We start from the raw sequence: 12,589 nt of genomic DNA, 5'->3' as shown, positions 1-12,589 counted from the left end.
GTGGGGAGGCAGCGCCGAGCCCCCCCCGGGAGATGCGCCGAGCCCCGTTTCTGTTCCTTTGCAGGGCTGGGTCTTAATTTTTCCCAGAGGTTCTAGCTATTTCTTCCTAATCTTTCCACTGGTTTCAAGGCCAAAACAGTTTCATGCACAGCTTGTGCTAAGATTTATAACGGAATTTACAATTTTGGCTCTGAGAAGTGTTTTATAGCATTGGTGTAAATCCATGTATTTCTCCACTGATGGGCCAGGTTTTCATATCCAGGTATTTCTGCGTTGAGAAATACTGAATCCAGCTGACAAATCACATGCCATTAGTATATTTCGGACTGGGAAAAATATGAGCTCATTTATTCAAAAGAGATCATTCTGCCAAAGAGATATAAATACACGTTGCTTCTTCAATATTGTGGCCTCCATTTCTTGATAATAAGCAATTGAGAATGGAGGGTGGGGAATTTGGCAGTCCTGTCCTTACTTCCATAAACAGTAGGGGTGGGATGGCTGGATATTTTCAGCTTAGCACAAAAGCTGAAGAAAAAGAGGGTGGGTATAAAAAGCATAAAAACATGGGTTCCAGCTAATCCATTAGAGCTCATTTGCTGCAAGAAGTGGCTAGTTTCTGAGCATTTTTTCCCTTGTTATTTCTGTCTGACAGCTTTTAAGAAGATTAGTCTTTCAAATGCTTGTTTACGTGCCATGTAACATCTGAAATATAACTGGTATACTTCTCCCTTTCCAGGCTTCATAACTTTCCTCTGTGCCCTGTTTGAGGTGCATATATGAAAATGATGTCTCCTAATTGTTTGCTGAAGAACACATTAATTACGTGATTGTTTTTCTTTGGTCTTACAGAGGAAGAAAATATGCAGGAATATAATATATATTTTTTTTTTTTTCACTCTTGCTTTCCTTTCCATTTGTACTTAGTTCCCCACTCCGTAGGTGAAGGTGGTAGGTTTTTACATGGCTGGGCGTTCAGTTGCAGACCATCTGTAGTGGAAGATGCAAAGGTCTGTCCGTTTATCTTCTGAACATGGGAACATCTCACGGTTCAGCCTTCTCCTGACCCTTCTATCCGTTTTAGACCACTAGGTGTTTTTGCTCAGCCTGAGCACTCGCTGCTGGAGCTTTCTTTTCAATGCTGTGTCATTAAATTCCGTGAAATTTCACCTGCTGTGGACTAATCACTTCAGTGCTCATGCTTTGTACATGGGCTAGAGCTCAGAAATGTCTGAGACTGGGCATTTGGAATGATCCTGTATTCTAATAGAATAGATGCTGTAGTTTGGTGTTGAGCAAATTCTTATTTTATATTAAAAAATTACGTAAGTCCTACTCCCTGGTAAGAAGACAGACGGTATTTGAAGCACAAGAGTCTCCGTAGTCCTAATGGAAGTGACATAAAGGTGATGGTAAAATTACCCTGTAGGTCTCTAAGAAGAGAGCCGTTTGTTCTCCGTGCTGTGTCACAAATTGTTGTATGTACGTTTTTCAGCGTGTCCTGGACAGAGATCCAGGTCGCAGACTCTCCTGAAATTAATCTTCCAGACATTCTGTTATGGTTTTTTTTTTTTAATTCTGTAAACTATCACAGAGGAACCTTTATGCTAATTAAAATTTCTTACAAACATTGATCTCACTTTTATCCTGTTCCTCCCACACAACCTCTCATCCTATAAAATTAGGCTAGCCTTGCAGGAACATACAGTGGGAGGAAAATGAGTTTGTGCTAGCATATTTCGTGTAGTAATCTCATTACAGTTGTGCTCTGTGAACACGTGACCAAGTTGTCCGCGTGCGTTTTCTTGATGCGTTTATCCTGAACCATCTTCAGCATCTTCCTCTGTTGCTGTGTTCACGATGCGTGTGCAGGTTGGTGTCCCCCGAGCGGGTGGCCTCAGGCAGCTGGTAGGCAAGAAAGTCAGTGAAAACAAAAACTTAGTGGAAGTCAGGTTTCTCGTTCCAAACATGTAATTATGTGTAAGCAGATTCTCAATGGGCAAAATAGCTGTAATTTTTATATTTTACGGAAAAATCTGTGTTGCTGACAGTGCGTTGGACCAAAGTACACAGAATCACAGAATGGTAGGGTTGGAAGGGACCTCTGGAGAGCATCTGGTCCAACCCCCCGCCAGAGCAGGGTCACCCAGAGCAGGTCACCCAGGAACCCAGGCGGGTTTGGAAGGACAACAAAGCCTGGTGCAACTTGTGTGCACAGAAGTGATACCATTAATTCTCCTTGGGACTCTTTGTTTCAGGCTGTAGTGCTGAAAGGAGACGGATGTCTTGGATAAAAGGAGGACTATTGCAATCTTTTGCTTAGAAACCAAATTAAAAGGAAAACTTCATTTAGAGCTTGAAAAAGCGTATCCTCTTCTTTAGAGACTGCAGTCTGCAATAAAAGCATAGAAGCTACGCTACCCCCTGAACAGATCTATTTTTATGGCATTTCTGGCACAAGTGAAGAATCCATTATCGGAAATCCCATGAGAACTAATGCTAAATAGAGTTCCAGCCTGGCTGACCAGTCCCTTGAGCTGCAGGTAATGCCTAAATGATGCTTTGAACATATAAAATATAATATAAATGCCACATGTTGTTAAGCTTTCTGTTATGTCTCTGTACTGTGAAATATATCCAATTTTACTCAAGCCTCGGGTAGCTTTCCAGCGCTGGTAAACTGTCACAGCTGAAATTCCACCGGACAGGAGTCTGTAATGCTGGCTGGAGCAGACCTGGCTGTTCCGCCGCTCACCTCCAGGGCCCTCGGGCTCAGGCTCCTTGTTCTCCTGCCGGGTCTCCTGAGAGCTCCTCAGTGGGACCACTGGAACCTGCTGTCTCAGCAGAGGAGTTGGGGGGGCGAAAGGAGCCGAGGAAAAATTGTGAGTTAAGTGAGGTTTGAAGCATTTGATCAAGAGAATAGATTTTCTGATTGGAGGCAGAGATCTAGTAGAACATAATTTGTCTGGTTGAAATGATCCTTTGTGGAAGAATTTGGGTGCGGTGGTTTGGGAAGGAGGGTGGGGGCTGTTGTGGGAAAGTGCGTGGCTGGGCTGGGGAACGAAAGCTCTGAAGAACTAAGAGCGTTCATTTCCTTGCCTTTGAAAGACGAGGAATTGAGGTAGGCTGAGGATGAATGGCAGGTGTAATCCTTGCTTAGGAAATATACTTTTTCCCTATATTCTTTAGTTGTTTAATCCATGTATAGGGCTCTGTCAGAAATACGACATGTAACAACAAGACTTATGATGTCTTGGTACTATCACCGGCTGTAAACTTTCTTGCTCCAGGGCCTGCCTGTCCCGAACACCGGGATGCAGAGGTAGGGAGACATGTTTTTTGCCTCTGTGGGAACTGTAGGACAGTAGCAGTTTCTTTCTGGTCTTCGAAGTGGGATGTTGGTTTCCTTCTGACTTGTGGCACAACAGCTTCCCTGATTTCAGTAAAACCTTTCAGCATTTACAGAAGCAGGTGGGTGGATGTCTTTAAACATCGCTCAAAGTTTTCCAATGACTCTGCTGTAAGCGGTGGAAGGTGTGCAGCGCAGCGTCTCTTGTGTGGTCGCAGCGGTGTGGAGTTCCTCATTTCAAGACAGTTTACAAGATGCTGAAGCTGTCTGGAAGGCTTCAGGTGTTGCAGTGTACAAACGTGCACTTCACAGGTGCTCTAGTGGAGGTTAACAAAGGCGCTTGCAGCGGGGAGTTCATTACTGAAAAGATGCTTCTACAACTTCCTCCCTCCTTTGTGGGCTGCCTGTAACTTCTATAAAGTACATCATATCCTGAATGTCTTTTACGATGTCAGCAGGAGACGGGAGGGACTGAGAAATGGCCGTAATCCTGAATATGCAGCAGTTGAGTCCAGCAGTTGCTTTATGAGAGTGGGAAGGTTTAATCTGCGACCAAAGTAGCCTTTCTCTCCTGCTGCTCTGATCTTTAGCTTTTGTAAGCCACAGCCTGCTGTGCTGCTTTGGAATTTATTTAATAGCTCAGTTGTTTGGACATGATTAAAACCATAATGAATGGAATGAAGCAGTAATAAGATGAACAGCTCATATAAGGGTTTTAGTCTAAAAATATCTGTTTCGGCTCAGCTAGTACAGTGAAGAGTGTGACGGCAGTCACAGAAGAGTCTGCTCCGTGAATCTGTTACAGGCTTTTGTGAGCTATTGCCGAGTATGAGGCTTATGTGTTGCCTTCTCGAGTTTATCTTTTACAATGAGCCCTATTTTTTTCCACTCAAGCGTTGCTTTGACTTCCTAGCGTTTCCCCTCTGAGTGCCTGATGCATAGCTCCAGAGAAAAGAGGTTTTACTTTTTTAGATTGAATTTCATGTCAAATAGGTGCTGTGTAAATTCTTCTTCCCAATGTGAGCATTTGGAGGGGTTGAACGTCCATGCTTTGCCTGGATGAGCTTTGGCTGTTTGAAGGGTTCAAGAGCTGAAGACTGTTTAGATTACCATTTAGTGTTTTCTTAATAGAAAACATTCAAGGCATAAATTGATAGTCCCAGAAGCTGGGCATTACCCTCTTCTGGGGTAGGCAGGTTCGGGGAACCGTCTGCAATAAGCAGAATTTGTTCCTTCGCCATCCTCTCAGCCGCGGTAGCGCCTGCAGTAGGGAATGTGGGGTTGGGTGGGTGAGCGTCTGCTCCCCCTACACCATCCCCCCAGGTTTAAGTAGGGTTTGCCTCTTTGCCCTTAGAGAGGGTAGGCTTGTATTGCATGTAAACAGCATAACTAAAGTGGCAGGGGACAATGGAAGTGGAAGAAATTATCTTCGAGCTGTTTCGTGTGGAATGTTCAGTGAAGTGTGCCTTTTTTCCTCCTTTTTATTTGCATCTGGGAACCTAACATAGCATTTTGGTGGTTATATGTGAGCTCTTTCAGTATGATCTTTCTCGGTGTAGAACTGTATCATCAGAGTCAAAACATCCAGCTTTAATATCAGTGATGGGAAATTTAAGCAACAAGTAGGTTTGTGCCATGTAGTGGAACCAGATTCAGGCGGGTTCTGAGATCTTGAGGTGCCGTCTTTCCTAGGCTCAGTCCCAGTCCTTTCTCTTCCCATTAACGGGCTTTGAGTGCCCTTTAAAGCAAATCTGTATCCTGTTTCCATGACAATGTTTATACAATAGATGCCTTTCTTGTAGCATGTATATATGGATTTTTCATTTGTAACATCTCTTTGTGTCAATTCCCGGTATATTCGAGGTCTCCTTGAAGTATTTGGACCATCATACTACTCTAGACAGAACTTAAATGAACATTTCTGGATAGATACGGGTCTAACCTTTGAGTAAAGCTTCACAGTATCTTGTCTGGGGAGAGAAGAGTGAATAAGGTAAGGTCCTTGAAATCAGAATAAGCTCTTGTTTCTGAATATATTCAGGCATTGGGGAGATCCCATGGGGGGCTAAAAAAACTTGTTCTCTGAGATGAGTGCGTGCTATTGCGTAGCTTGCAAAATCATGCTTGTGGCAAATTTTGCAAGATAGGCACCTGTGAATTTAGGAAACAGGACTGAGCCCTAGGCATGGTTTTATGACATAATTAGGTCACTTCAGCTTTGTTTTTGGTGAGGCGGATAAAATTACCTTCTAGGTTTGGTTTTTTTTTTTTAATCAGTTATGACCACAAGTTAATAATGAATCTCTAGTGCTGGAAGTGGAAGACTACCTCATTGCTAGGGCAGCTCAGTGGGCTCTATTGCAGCACCACCCTCAAGACGTGTTTGCTTCTGGTTATTGATAGGAGGTGTCTGCACCGCGAGCTCAGCGTTCCTGCTTGCTTTTGCTATTGACCGTTCTACTCAACGGTATAATATTTCACCTCCCCTGTTCTCAACAGCATTGCCCCACAAACTGCGCGGTGTTGCTGATGAGTTAATGTACCGCTCGGTGAGGTTGATGTCCCAGTTAGTTGTGTCTACGGTGCTGGCTGTTGTGCGCTATTGAGTAGACAAGCTTCCTAAAGAAGGTACAGAAAAGATAACCGTCAGAGGGAATAAATTATGAAGGCAGTTGAAAAATTAAAACAAACCAGTTTTTTCCGTGCTTATTCATGGGGGTGAGGCAGACCTTATGTAGTGTGTGTGGAAGCTGAAGCAACTGGGAGTTGTGAATTACGGGAGTTTCTGGCCCCACTTCTGATGAAATGGGTTATTTTTGGTTGAACCTCAGGATGGCTGTGAGGGAACTCGCCTGGTCTGGCTGGGGAGGACGGGTGGGCTGCTGCGCAGAGCAGGAGCGTGGGGTGTGATCTCCAGCTGCCCCTCCAAAGGCTTCCGAAAGCCAGGAATGAGGGGTAGGAAAGATGTGTGGAAGCTGCTGGAAGAAAGAAGCTCGAGCTGCCGGTGCTCCGGCATGAAGACACGGCAGGTCTGCGTGTGTCGCACAGTGCTGCAGTTGAGACCCCAGCGCTGCCCTGCGCTTCGGCACCTGCTGCTTCCCCAGAAGTGGCTGAAAAAGCTCGGGATGGCGTGTTGTGGTGAATGCCCTTCCTCTGCTGTGAAATATTTATTAAAACAGATGTAGTTGGCTACAATTTCTGTTTCTGGGTAATGAGCCAATAGCTAGAGAAGATCAATAAGCAGATAAACAATGTGGTCTCTAAAGTTGGAAGTGGCTTTTTTTTAACAGAACAAAGAGCGTTCCCTGCCAAGGGACACTCTCCAGCGAAACGCAGAGCGGATCAACACTGGCACCCAGTGTCTAGATAGAATCAGTTCAAATCTGGGTTTCCCAATCTGACACTCTTTCTTCACACTGACGCCTTGGCTTTCAGTCTCGATGTGCGCAGCGGAGCGAGGTGCTTAATCTGATACGGCAGCTGAACTCTCTGGGGCTGCAGTTCTAATTCTGCTTTCGCTTGGTGCCTGCAGTTGTGGTCTTGTCCTGATAACCACTGCGGTATTGCTTTTCTTGGCTTGTCCTTTATGTTACAAAAAGATGCAGGTCTTTGTTTCCCTTGGAATGGTTAACCTTGGTTCAGGGAGGAAGAGAGAAAACAAATGTAGAACCACCCTCCTCCCTAGGGGAGTTTTTTCAGGTTACTCTGCAGCTGTTAAATGCCAGTTCAATGAAGCCTTTAAACATACACTTAAATCCATTCCTGCTAAGCAAAACACTTAACCACATACTTTAAATTAAGCTTGTGTTCAAGTGTCGTTGCACCGAAAAGCAGCAGGACTAGAGCATGTTCAGAAAGATAAGCACGTTCTCGAGTGCCGTGCTGATTAGGCTCCCGATGCGGGAGAGCATCCCGGGTTGGGATGGTGTGTGAGGACCACTGGCTCTGGAAACTCAGCACCGCTGACATCTAAGCGGCTGCCAGCATGACGGGGTCCTTCAGGGCCCAGCAAAAGCTTTCTGTAGCCAGGCCCCAGTGGCTGTATCTTCATGCTAGCCAGGCTTCCTCTGCTGTGCGCAGTGAGTAACGACATTTGTTTGAAAGTATAAATGGTGAGCGGCATAAAGTCCCAAATGTTAAGGATCCCTGCTCATCGCATCTCTGAAATACACGGGATTGTTTGTTGCTGTATCTCCCGTGATCCCGCTGCCTTCACATCTTGAGTCTTCTGCTATTTCTGTAGCGGGATGACTAAATCAAATCTAAAGTAATCCTCTCTCAGCTTGGGTGGTGCTCTCGGAAGTTGCACTGAAGTTGCTGTAGCACATTCCAGGAAGGTAAATAGAAAACTGAAAATGAATTTCCAAAAAAGCCCTAGAACGACTACCACAAAGAAGATGGATGATGAACCATTCTGGTCTGTTATTATCCAAAAGTAACTATCTGGCTGTTTTTCAGTTGAACAAAGAAATATTAGAGGGGGAAAAAATAGTTTCCATTTAGTTTTATCTCTGTTGGCTGTACTGGAAGTGAATCATGACATAAAAAAGGATAAAATGAAATGAAAAAGATACCATATATTTCCTTTTCTGTAGCACACACTGGACACTTATTCTGAAGGTTAAAACTCTGCTGAACTAAACCAGATTGCACTAAAAGACTGGTGAAGGGTGTTAGAGAGTCATGGAGTATCCCTGTGGTACTTGCCCCAGAAGTTACGGCTGAAGAGGGAGAGGAAACTGGTCTGTGTGGATCTCCCTCTCCCAGTGGAGTTCATGTTTGTGCTGGCCAAAGGTGTCCATGTGGCGCAGAGGTTTTTCAGTTAATTCTTGAAGCTGTCATGGAAACCTTTGAGATATTCTCCTATAAAAAAAAAAAAAAAGATATCTGTTTCCCCCCTCAAATTTCTAGGAGGGTAACAAATGCAGTGCAGATTGTCCTCTGGGTGAAACACGGTGCTGCGCAGCCCAGCCTGCATCTGGGGCAGAGGGGACCTTTCTCTTGGTGCCCTTGGGTGTCTTGACTTCCAGCCCCCACTAGATCCCGGAAGCGCAGGAAAAAGGAAAGAAGGGTTAAAAAAGCATATTGGAGATTAGTTTGGAAATGAGTGTGCAGTGATGACTGAGCCAAGTAGTGTAGGTCAATGGTTTTGTTATTTTGCTTGGTCTATGTAGCGTCCTTTCATTGGGATTTATAAATTATTCTTGCTGTAATAGCTGTATTCAGGAGCTGTAAGTGCCTGCTCTGGCATGGCTTGCTTGCTTTTCTTTTTTATTAGGAATGAAAATTAGTTGGGAATGAGGAGATAATGTATGGCCTCATATCATAAAAGTTGCACTCCTTGATAAGATTTCAAGGTTAGAACAATGATAGCATTGAAATATCTGTCGTAAACTACCATAGATAATTCAAGCAATAAAACCGCCTCTTTTAGCTATGTAAATAGGGTAATAGACTGGAATGCAGTATCTAGATGTATTAAATGTTGGGATTATTTTATATTCAAGCAATATAAACAGAGAAAATGGAGCTGAAGATTAATTTGAATAGGAAACAGGGAAGATTTCTCTTTGGAGTGGTGAGCAAGCTAGGGATGCATTTGAATTTGCTTTGCCTGAAAGCATCTGAACGGGTAAGGTAAGGCCAATGTCTCAATGTGATGAGCAAGAAGAGAAACATCTCTCTGCCTTTTTTTTTTTTTCTTTTCTCCCCCCCCCCCCCCCCCCGACAAAAAGAGCTATGGGGTTTTAGGAAAGGCTGATGTAATTAGGCTGAATGCGTTTTGATGGTGGGATGCTGTCCAAGGATGCGTTGAGTCAGATCTAATGACTTAAAGACTGCTAATTAATTTCGAATGAACTGGAACAAGGAGACATGGCTTGACAAGTACTAGGTTTTGAAAGTTGCTGATTTTGAAAACTTCCAGCGTAGTGATCCTGGGCGAGGGGCTGAGAAAAGTTGGGAGAAGCCTGGTGAGCCTGTTGAAAAGGGCAGAAAGAAATGGGGGTAAAAATTAAAGTCAGTGAGTGGAATGAAGCTTCTGATGCAGATCAGCAATTCTGGTAGCTCCTTAGTTGCTCTTCAGCAGCTCACAGGAGTGGATGGTGGAAACGTCTCAAACGCGTTGTCTCCGTTTCCAGTTTGTTCAGTTCACTTTCAAGCAACACTGTGAAATCCGCGAGACACCTCTGGTCTTGTATTAAGAGATCCTGGATATAAAGTTTACAAAGAGTAGCTCCATGAGGGAAACGCAGCTTCGTTGCTTTATAAGAGCCACGTAGCACACAAGATCTTGAATGATGCTCCCAGGGTAACGTGAAGGGAGAGATAAATCAGTGGAGCATGTGCGGCTCCAAAGGATGGGACAAAAGGAGCCCAGACTGAAAGGCAAGAGAAAACACAACAGCAGGGAGAGTTTGGGGCAGAATGGAGTGAAGTTGGGCAGAGGTTTCTCTTGTGCCCTTCCTGTTTCTTTTTGACGAATAAATGGATTTGAAGGATAGATTGAGAACTGCAGAAGTGGGAGAGTTCTAAGTTTTGGTGGGCTTATTCCCGGCTGATGTTTTCCGTGTCCTGACACTTTGTAGTTTCTTGCCGAAAAGGTGCCATTTCTGCCTTGCTCTCAGATCGTCCCGTCTCCTGTTACCTCTTAAGATGGTTGTAGTTCTCACCTAACCTCCTCTCCAGAGGTTCTGGTCTGGTCCTGTTTGTGTCTGTGCTGGCAATTAACACCATGATTATGGTTCCTCGACTGTGTCATCGTAGGGCGTGAGGTCTCCAGGGCAGTAGAGTTTGGGACAGTGGTGTTTGAGGGACGTTGAGGAGCTTTCCAGGTGCAACTGCAATAGAATAATCCTATTTCCTTTCCTCTGTCATAAAATAAGATAACGGTTTGGCAGCTGTTCAAATCAAGACAAATACAATAAACTGCTCTAAATTCATCATGGAAAGAAACAGACTTAGCTACAAAATGACTAACGGGACCTTCTATTCATCTGTACAAATCTGGTCTGTGGCTGCATTCATTTCCATACAATCACTGGAAAATATTATGTTGATTGCGGGGAACAAAGCTTTTATGGGGAGGAAAAAAATCCATGCTACTAATCTACAGTGGAATTGGTAAATGGGTAAGACAAAGCTTTAATAATATTATTCTGTGCGACATCTGATGTAAATAATACAGTTCTATTAATCTCTCAAGCAATCAGAGAGTCTGGCTGTTAGAGGCAGCCAAGTATGAGCAATAATATTATCTCTTCTCAGGAATGTCGGAGTAGAATCACAAATCCATGGCTGTGAGAGCACCAGCTCGGGGAGTCCCCCTCAGCAGTGGAACAGGCGCGGGCTTCCCACGCCGAGTGAAGCAGTCGGGGGTTTTGGGGACGTCTCCAGGCTCTGGGACCCTGCCTGGGCACGGGCCGCAGGGCTGGGGGAAGCCCCGCACTCTCGGGGAGCGCAGACATGTGTCCTTTGACTCCTCTGCCTCCTGCTCTTAGGGGAAGGTGCAGTTCATCAGCACACGCAGCACCAGCCTCTTTGGGAGCAGGTCTTTTGGTCTGTGAGGCAGCAATTCGAAGAAGTGTTTGTCTTCGGCAGATGCGCATCGGTGGTTCTTTAAAAAAAAAAAAAAAAAAAAAAAAAAAAGAAATCAAAGCTCACTGATTCCTACAGCAACCCCACTGAATCCGAAGCAATCAAGGGGTTAATGTTGCCTCCCCAAAAAGCATGCGTGCATTGTCCGTCCTGTAAAAAGATATTAGTTAAGGCAGCCAAATGAAGCAGAATTTTTAAATGAGATCCTGTTTTTCAAGTATGATTTTTAAGATAAGATGCGGGTCAGGGTTGTCTGATTCTTCACAGTTCATTAAGTAGAGAGCAGCTAGTATTAGAGATTGACTTTTAAAAATGATAGATTTTTATTTATAGCAAAGTTCTAGTCATTAATTTTAAAGGAAGGAAGCATAAAAGCAGGAATGGGTTCATTTTTTTTAAAAAAGTGACATTGGTAATTTAATTAAATTGGGGGTTTGAGTATCATTACAGAAAATGAAACATTAGTTCTACACTGCTTTTCAACCCATCTGACATACTCGATAGCATCCCCCCGCTTACCAAACCTGCAGGGTCATTAATATTTCTATGTGAAAGTTGCTGATGAACTTCCCGGCTCCAGGTGCTTTGCGGAAGGACGTAACCAGTATTTTGGGGGATGGAGAAAGGGGAGGAAATCTCGTCTGTGGGAGCTGGTGCGTTGCTGTGGGATGTAGGGCTGGGGGGGGGTCTCCAGGTGCTGCCGAGCTCTTCTGGGGCTGGGGGACAGGCTGCGCCCCCGCAGGCAGGTGTGTGGCGAGAGCTTGCAGTCACAGCAGGGAAAAAACTAGAAACCAAAGCAAGGCAGGAGTCGAGATGCACGTGCCGTTAAAATTAATCAGGTTTAAGGTGTTAAGGTTGCATTTAATCTGGAAGTGGGTTAACTAGAAACCAGGTGGTCTGTCTGGATGCAGGAAGCCTAATCCTATATTCATTACAGATTAGTCTCTGGTTTCCCTGGCTGTGAGGGATCCTGTCTGCGTATCTGCTGTCGGGAGCCCTCGTGGGGTGCCCGAGCTCTGCTCCAGGGGGAGTCGGGGGGGGACAACCCGTGCCAGAGCCGGGGTGGGTTCCAAATCCCAACCCTGAAGCGCTGTCCCGCGGCAGGAGAGAACGGAAGCGTCTCTGCCTCAGTTAGTGGTCAGGATTTGTGTTTCATTTCACATGCTTACGTGCGGTTTTGGTTGTATTTTATCCTGCTGCATGCCGCGTACGCTAGCATATCATTTTCCTTTTAATCTTCCTCTTTGCCTTGGCAGAGCTGCAGACTAAACCTCCCTTTGCTCGTAGAAATTCATCTGGTTTTGTTCATGCCCCTGACAAAATTGTTTCCAATGATAAACTGTCACTCAGTTTTGAATGACCATGTCTTCCTTCCTCTGATGCTTCGGCTTTAATGAAAAAGAACTATAATACAGATGCTGCACAAGGGCCTGATTCAAATTTGATTAAGTCATTCGTAGTCTTGGTTGTCTTCGTTGGGTTTTATATTGGGCTCTAAAACCATGATTTGAATGGATCTTTTTGGAGTGGCTTATGGGAACCTGTAGAGTTTTATTTAAATTCTCTAAAACTGCCATACAGAGGCATTGGTAGAGGATTTACTAGAATTTCAGCTGCGACTCCTCCATCTTCTATTCAAGTATC

The 12,589-nt window shown here is 44.5% G+C and overlaps 1 protein-coding gene across 1 annotated transcript in view; it reads left to right on the top strand.

Moving 5' to 3' along the window:
• CSMD2 (CUB and Sushi multiple domains 2) overlaps positions 1–12,589 on the top strand; it is a 293,220-nt gene that overhangs the window by 61,151 nt on the left and 219,480 nt on the right. The window lies entirely within an intron of this gene.

Source organism: Rissa tridactyla, chromosome 18 (assembly GCF_028500815.1).
Source record: "Rissa tridactyla isolate bRisTri1 chromosome 18, bRisTri1.patW.cur.20221130, whole genome shotgun sequence".
Lineage (NCBI taxonomy): Eukaryota > Metazoa > Chordata > Aves > Charadriiformes > Laridae > Rissa > Rissa tridactyla.
Note: the sequence above shows the minus strand (reverse complement) of the source record. Positions and strands in the feature narration are given on the sequence as shown.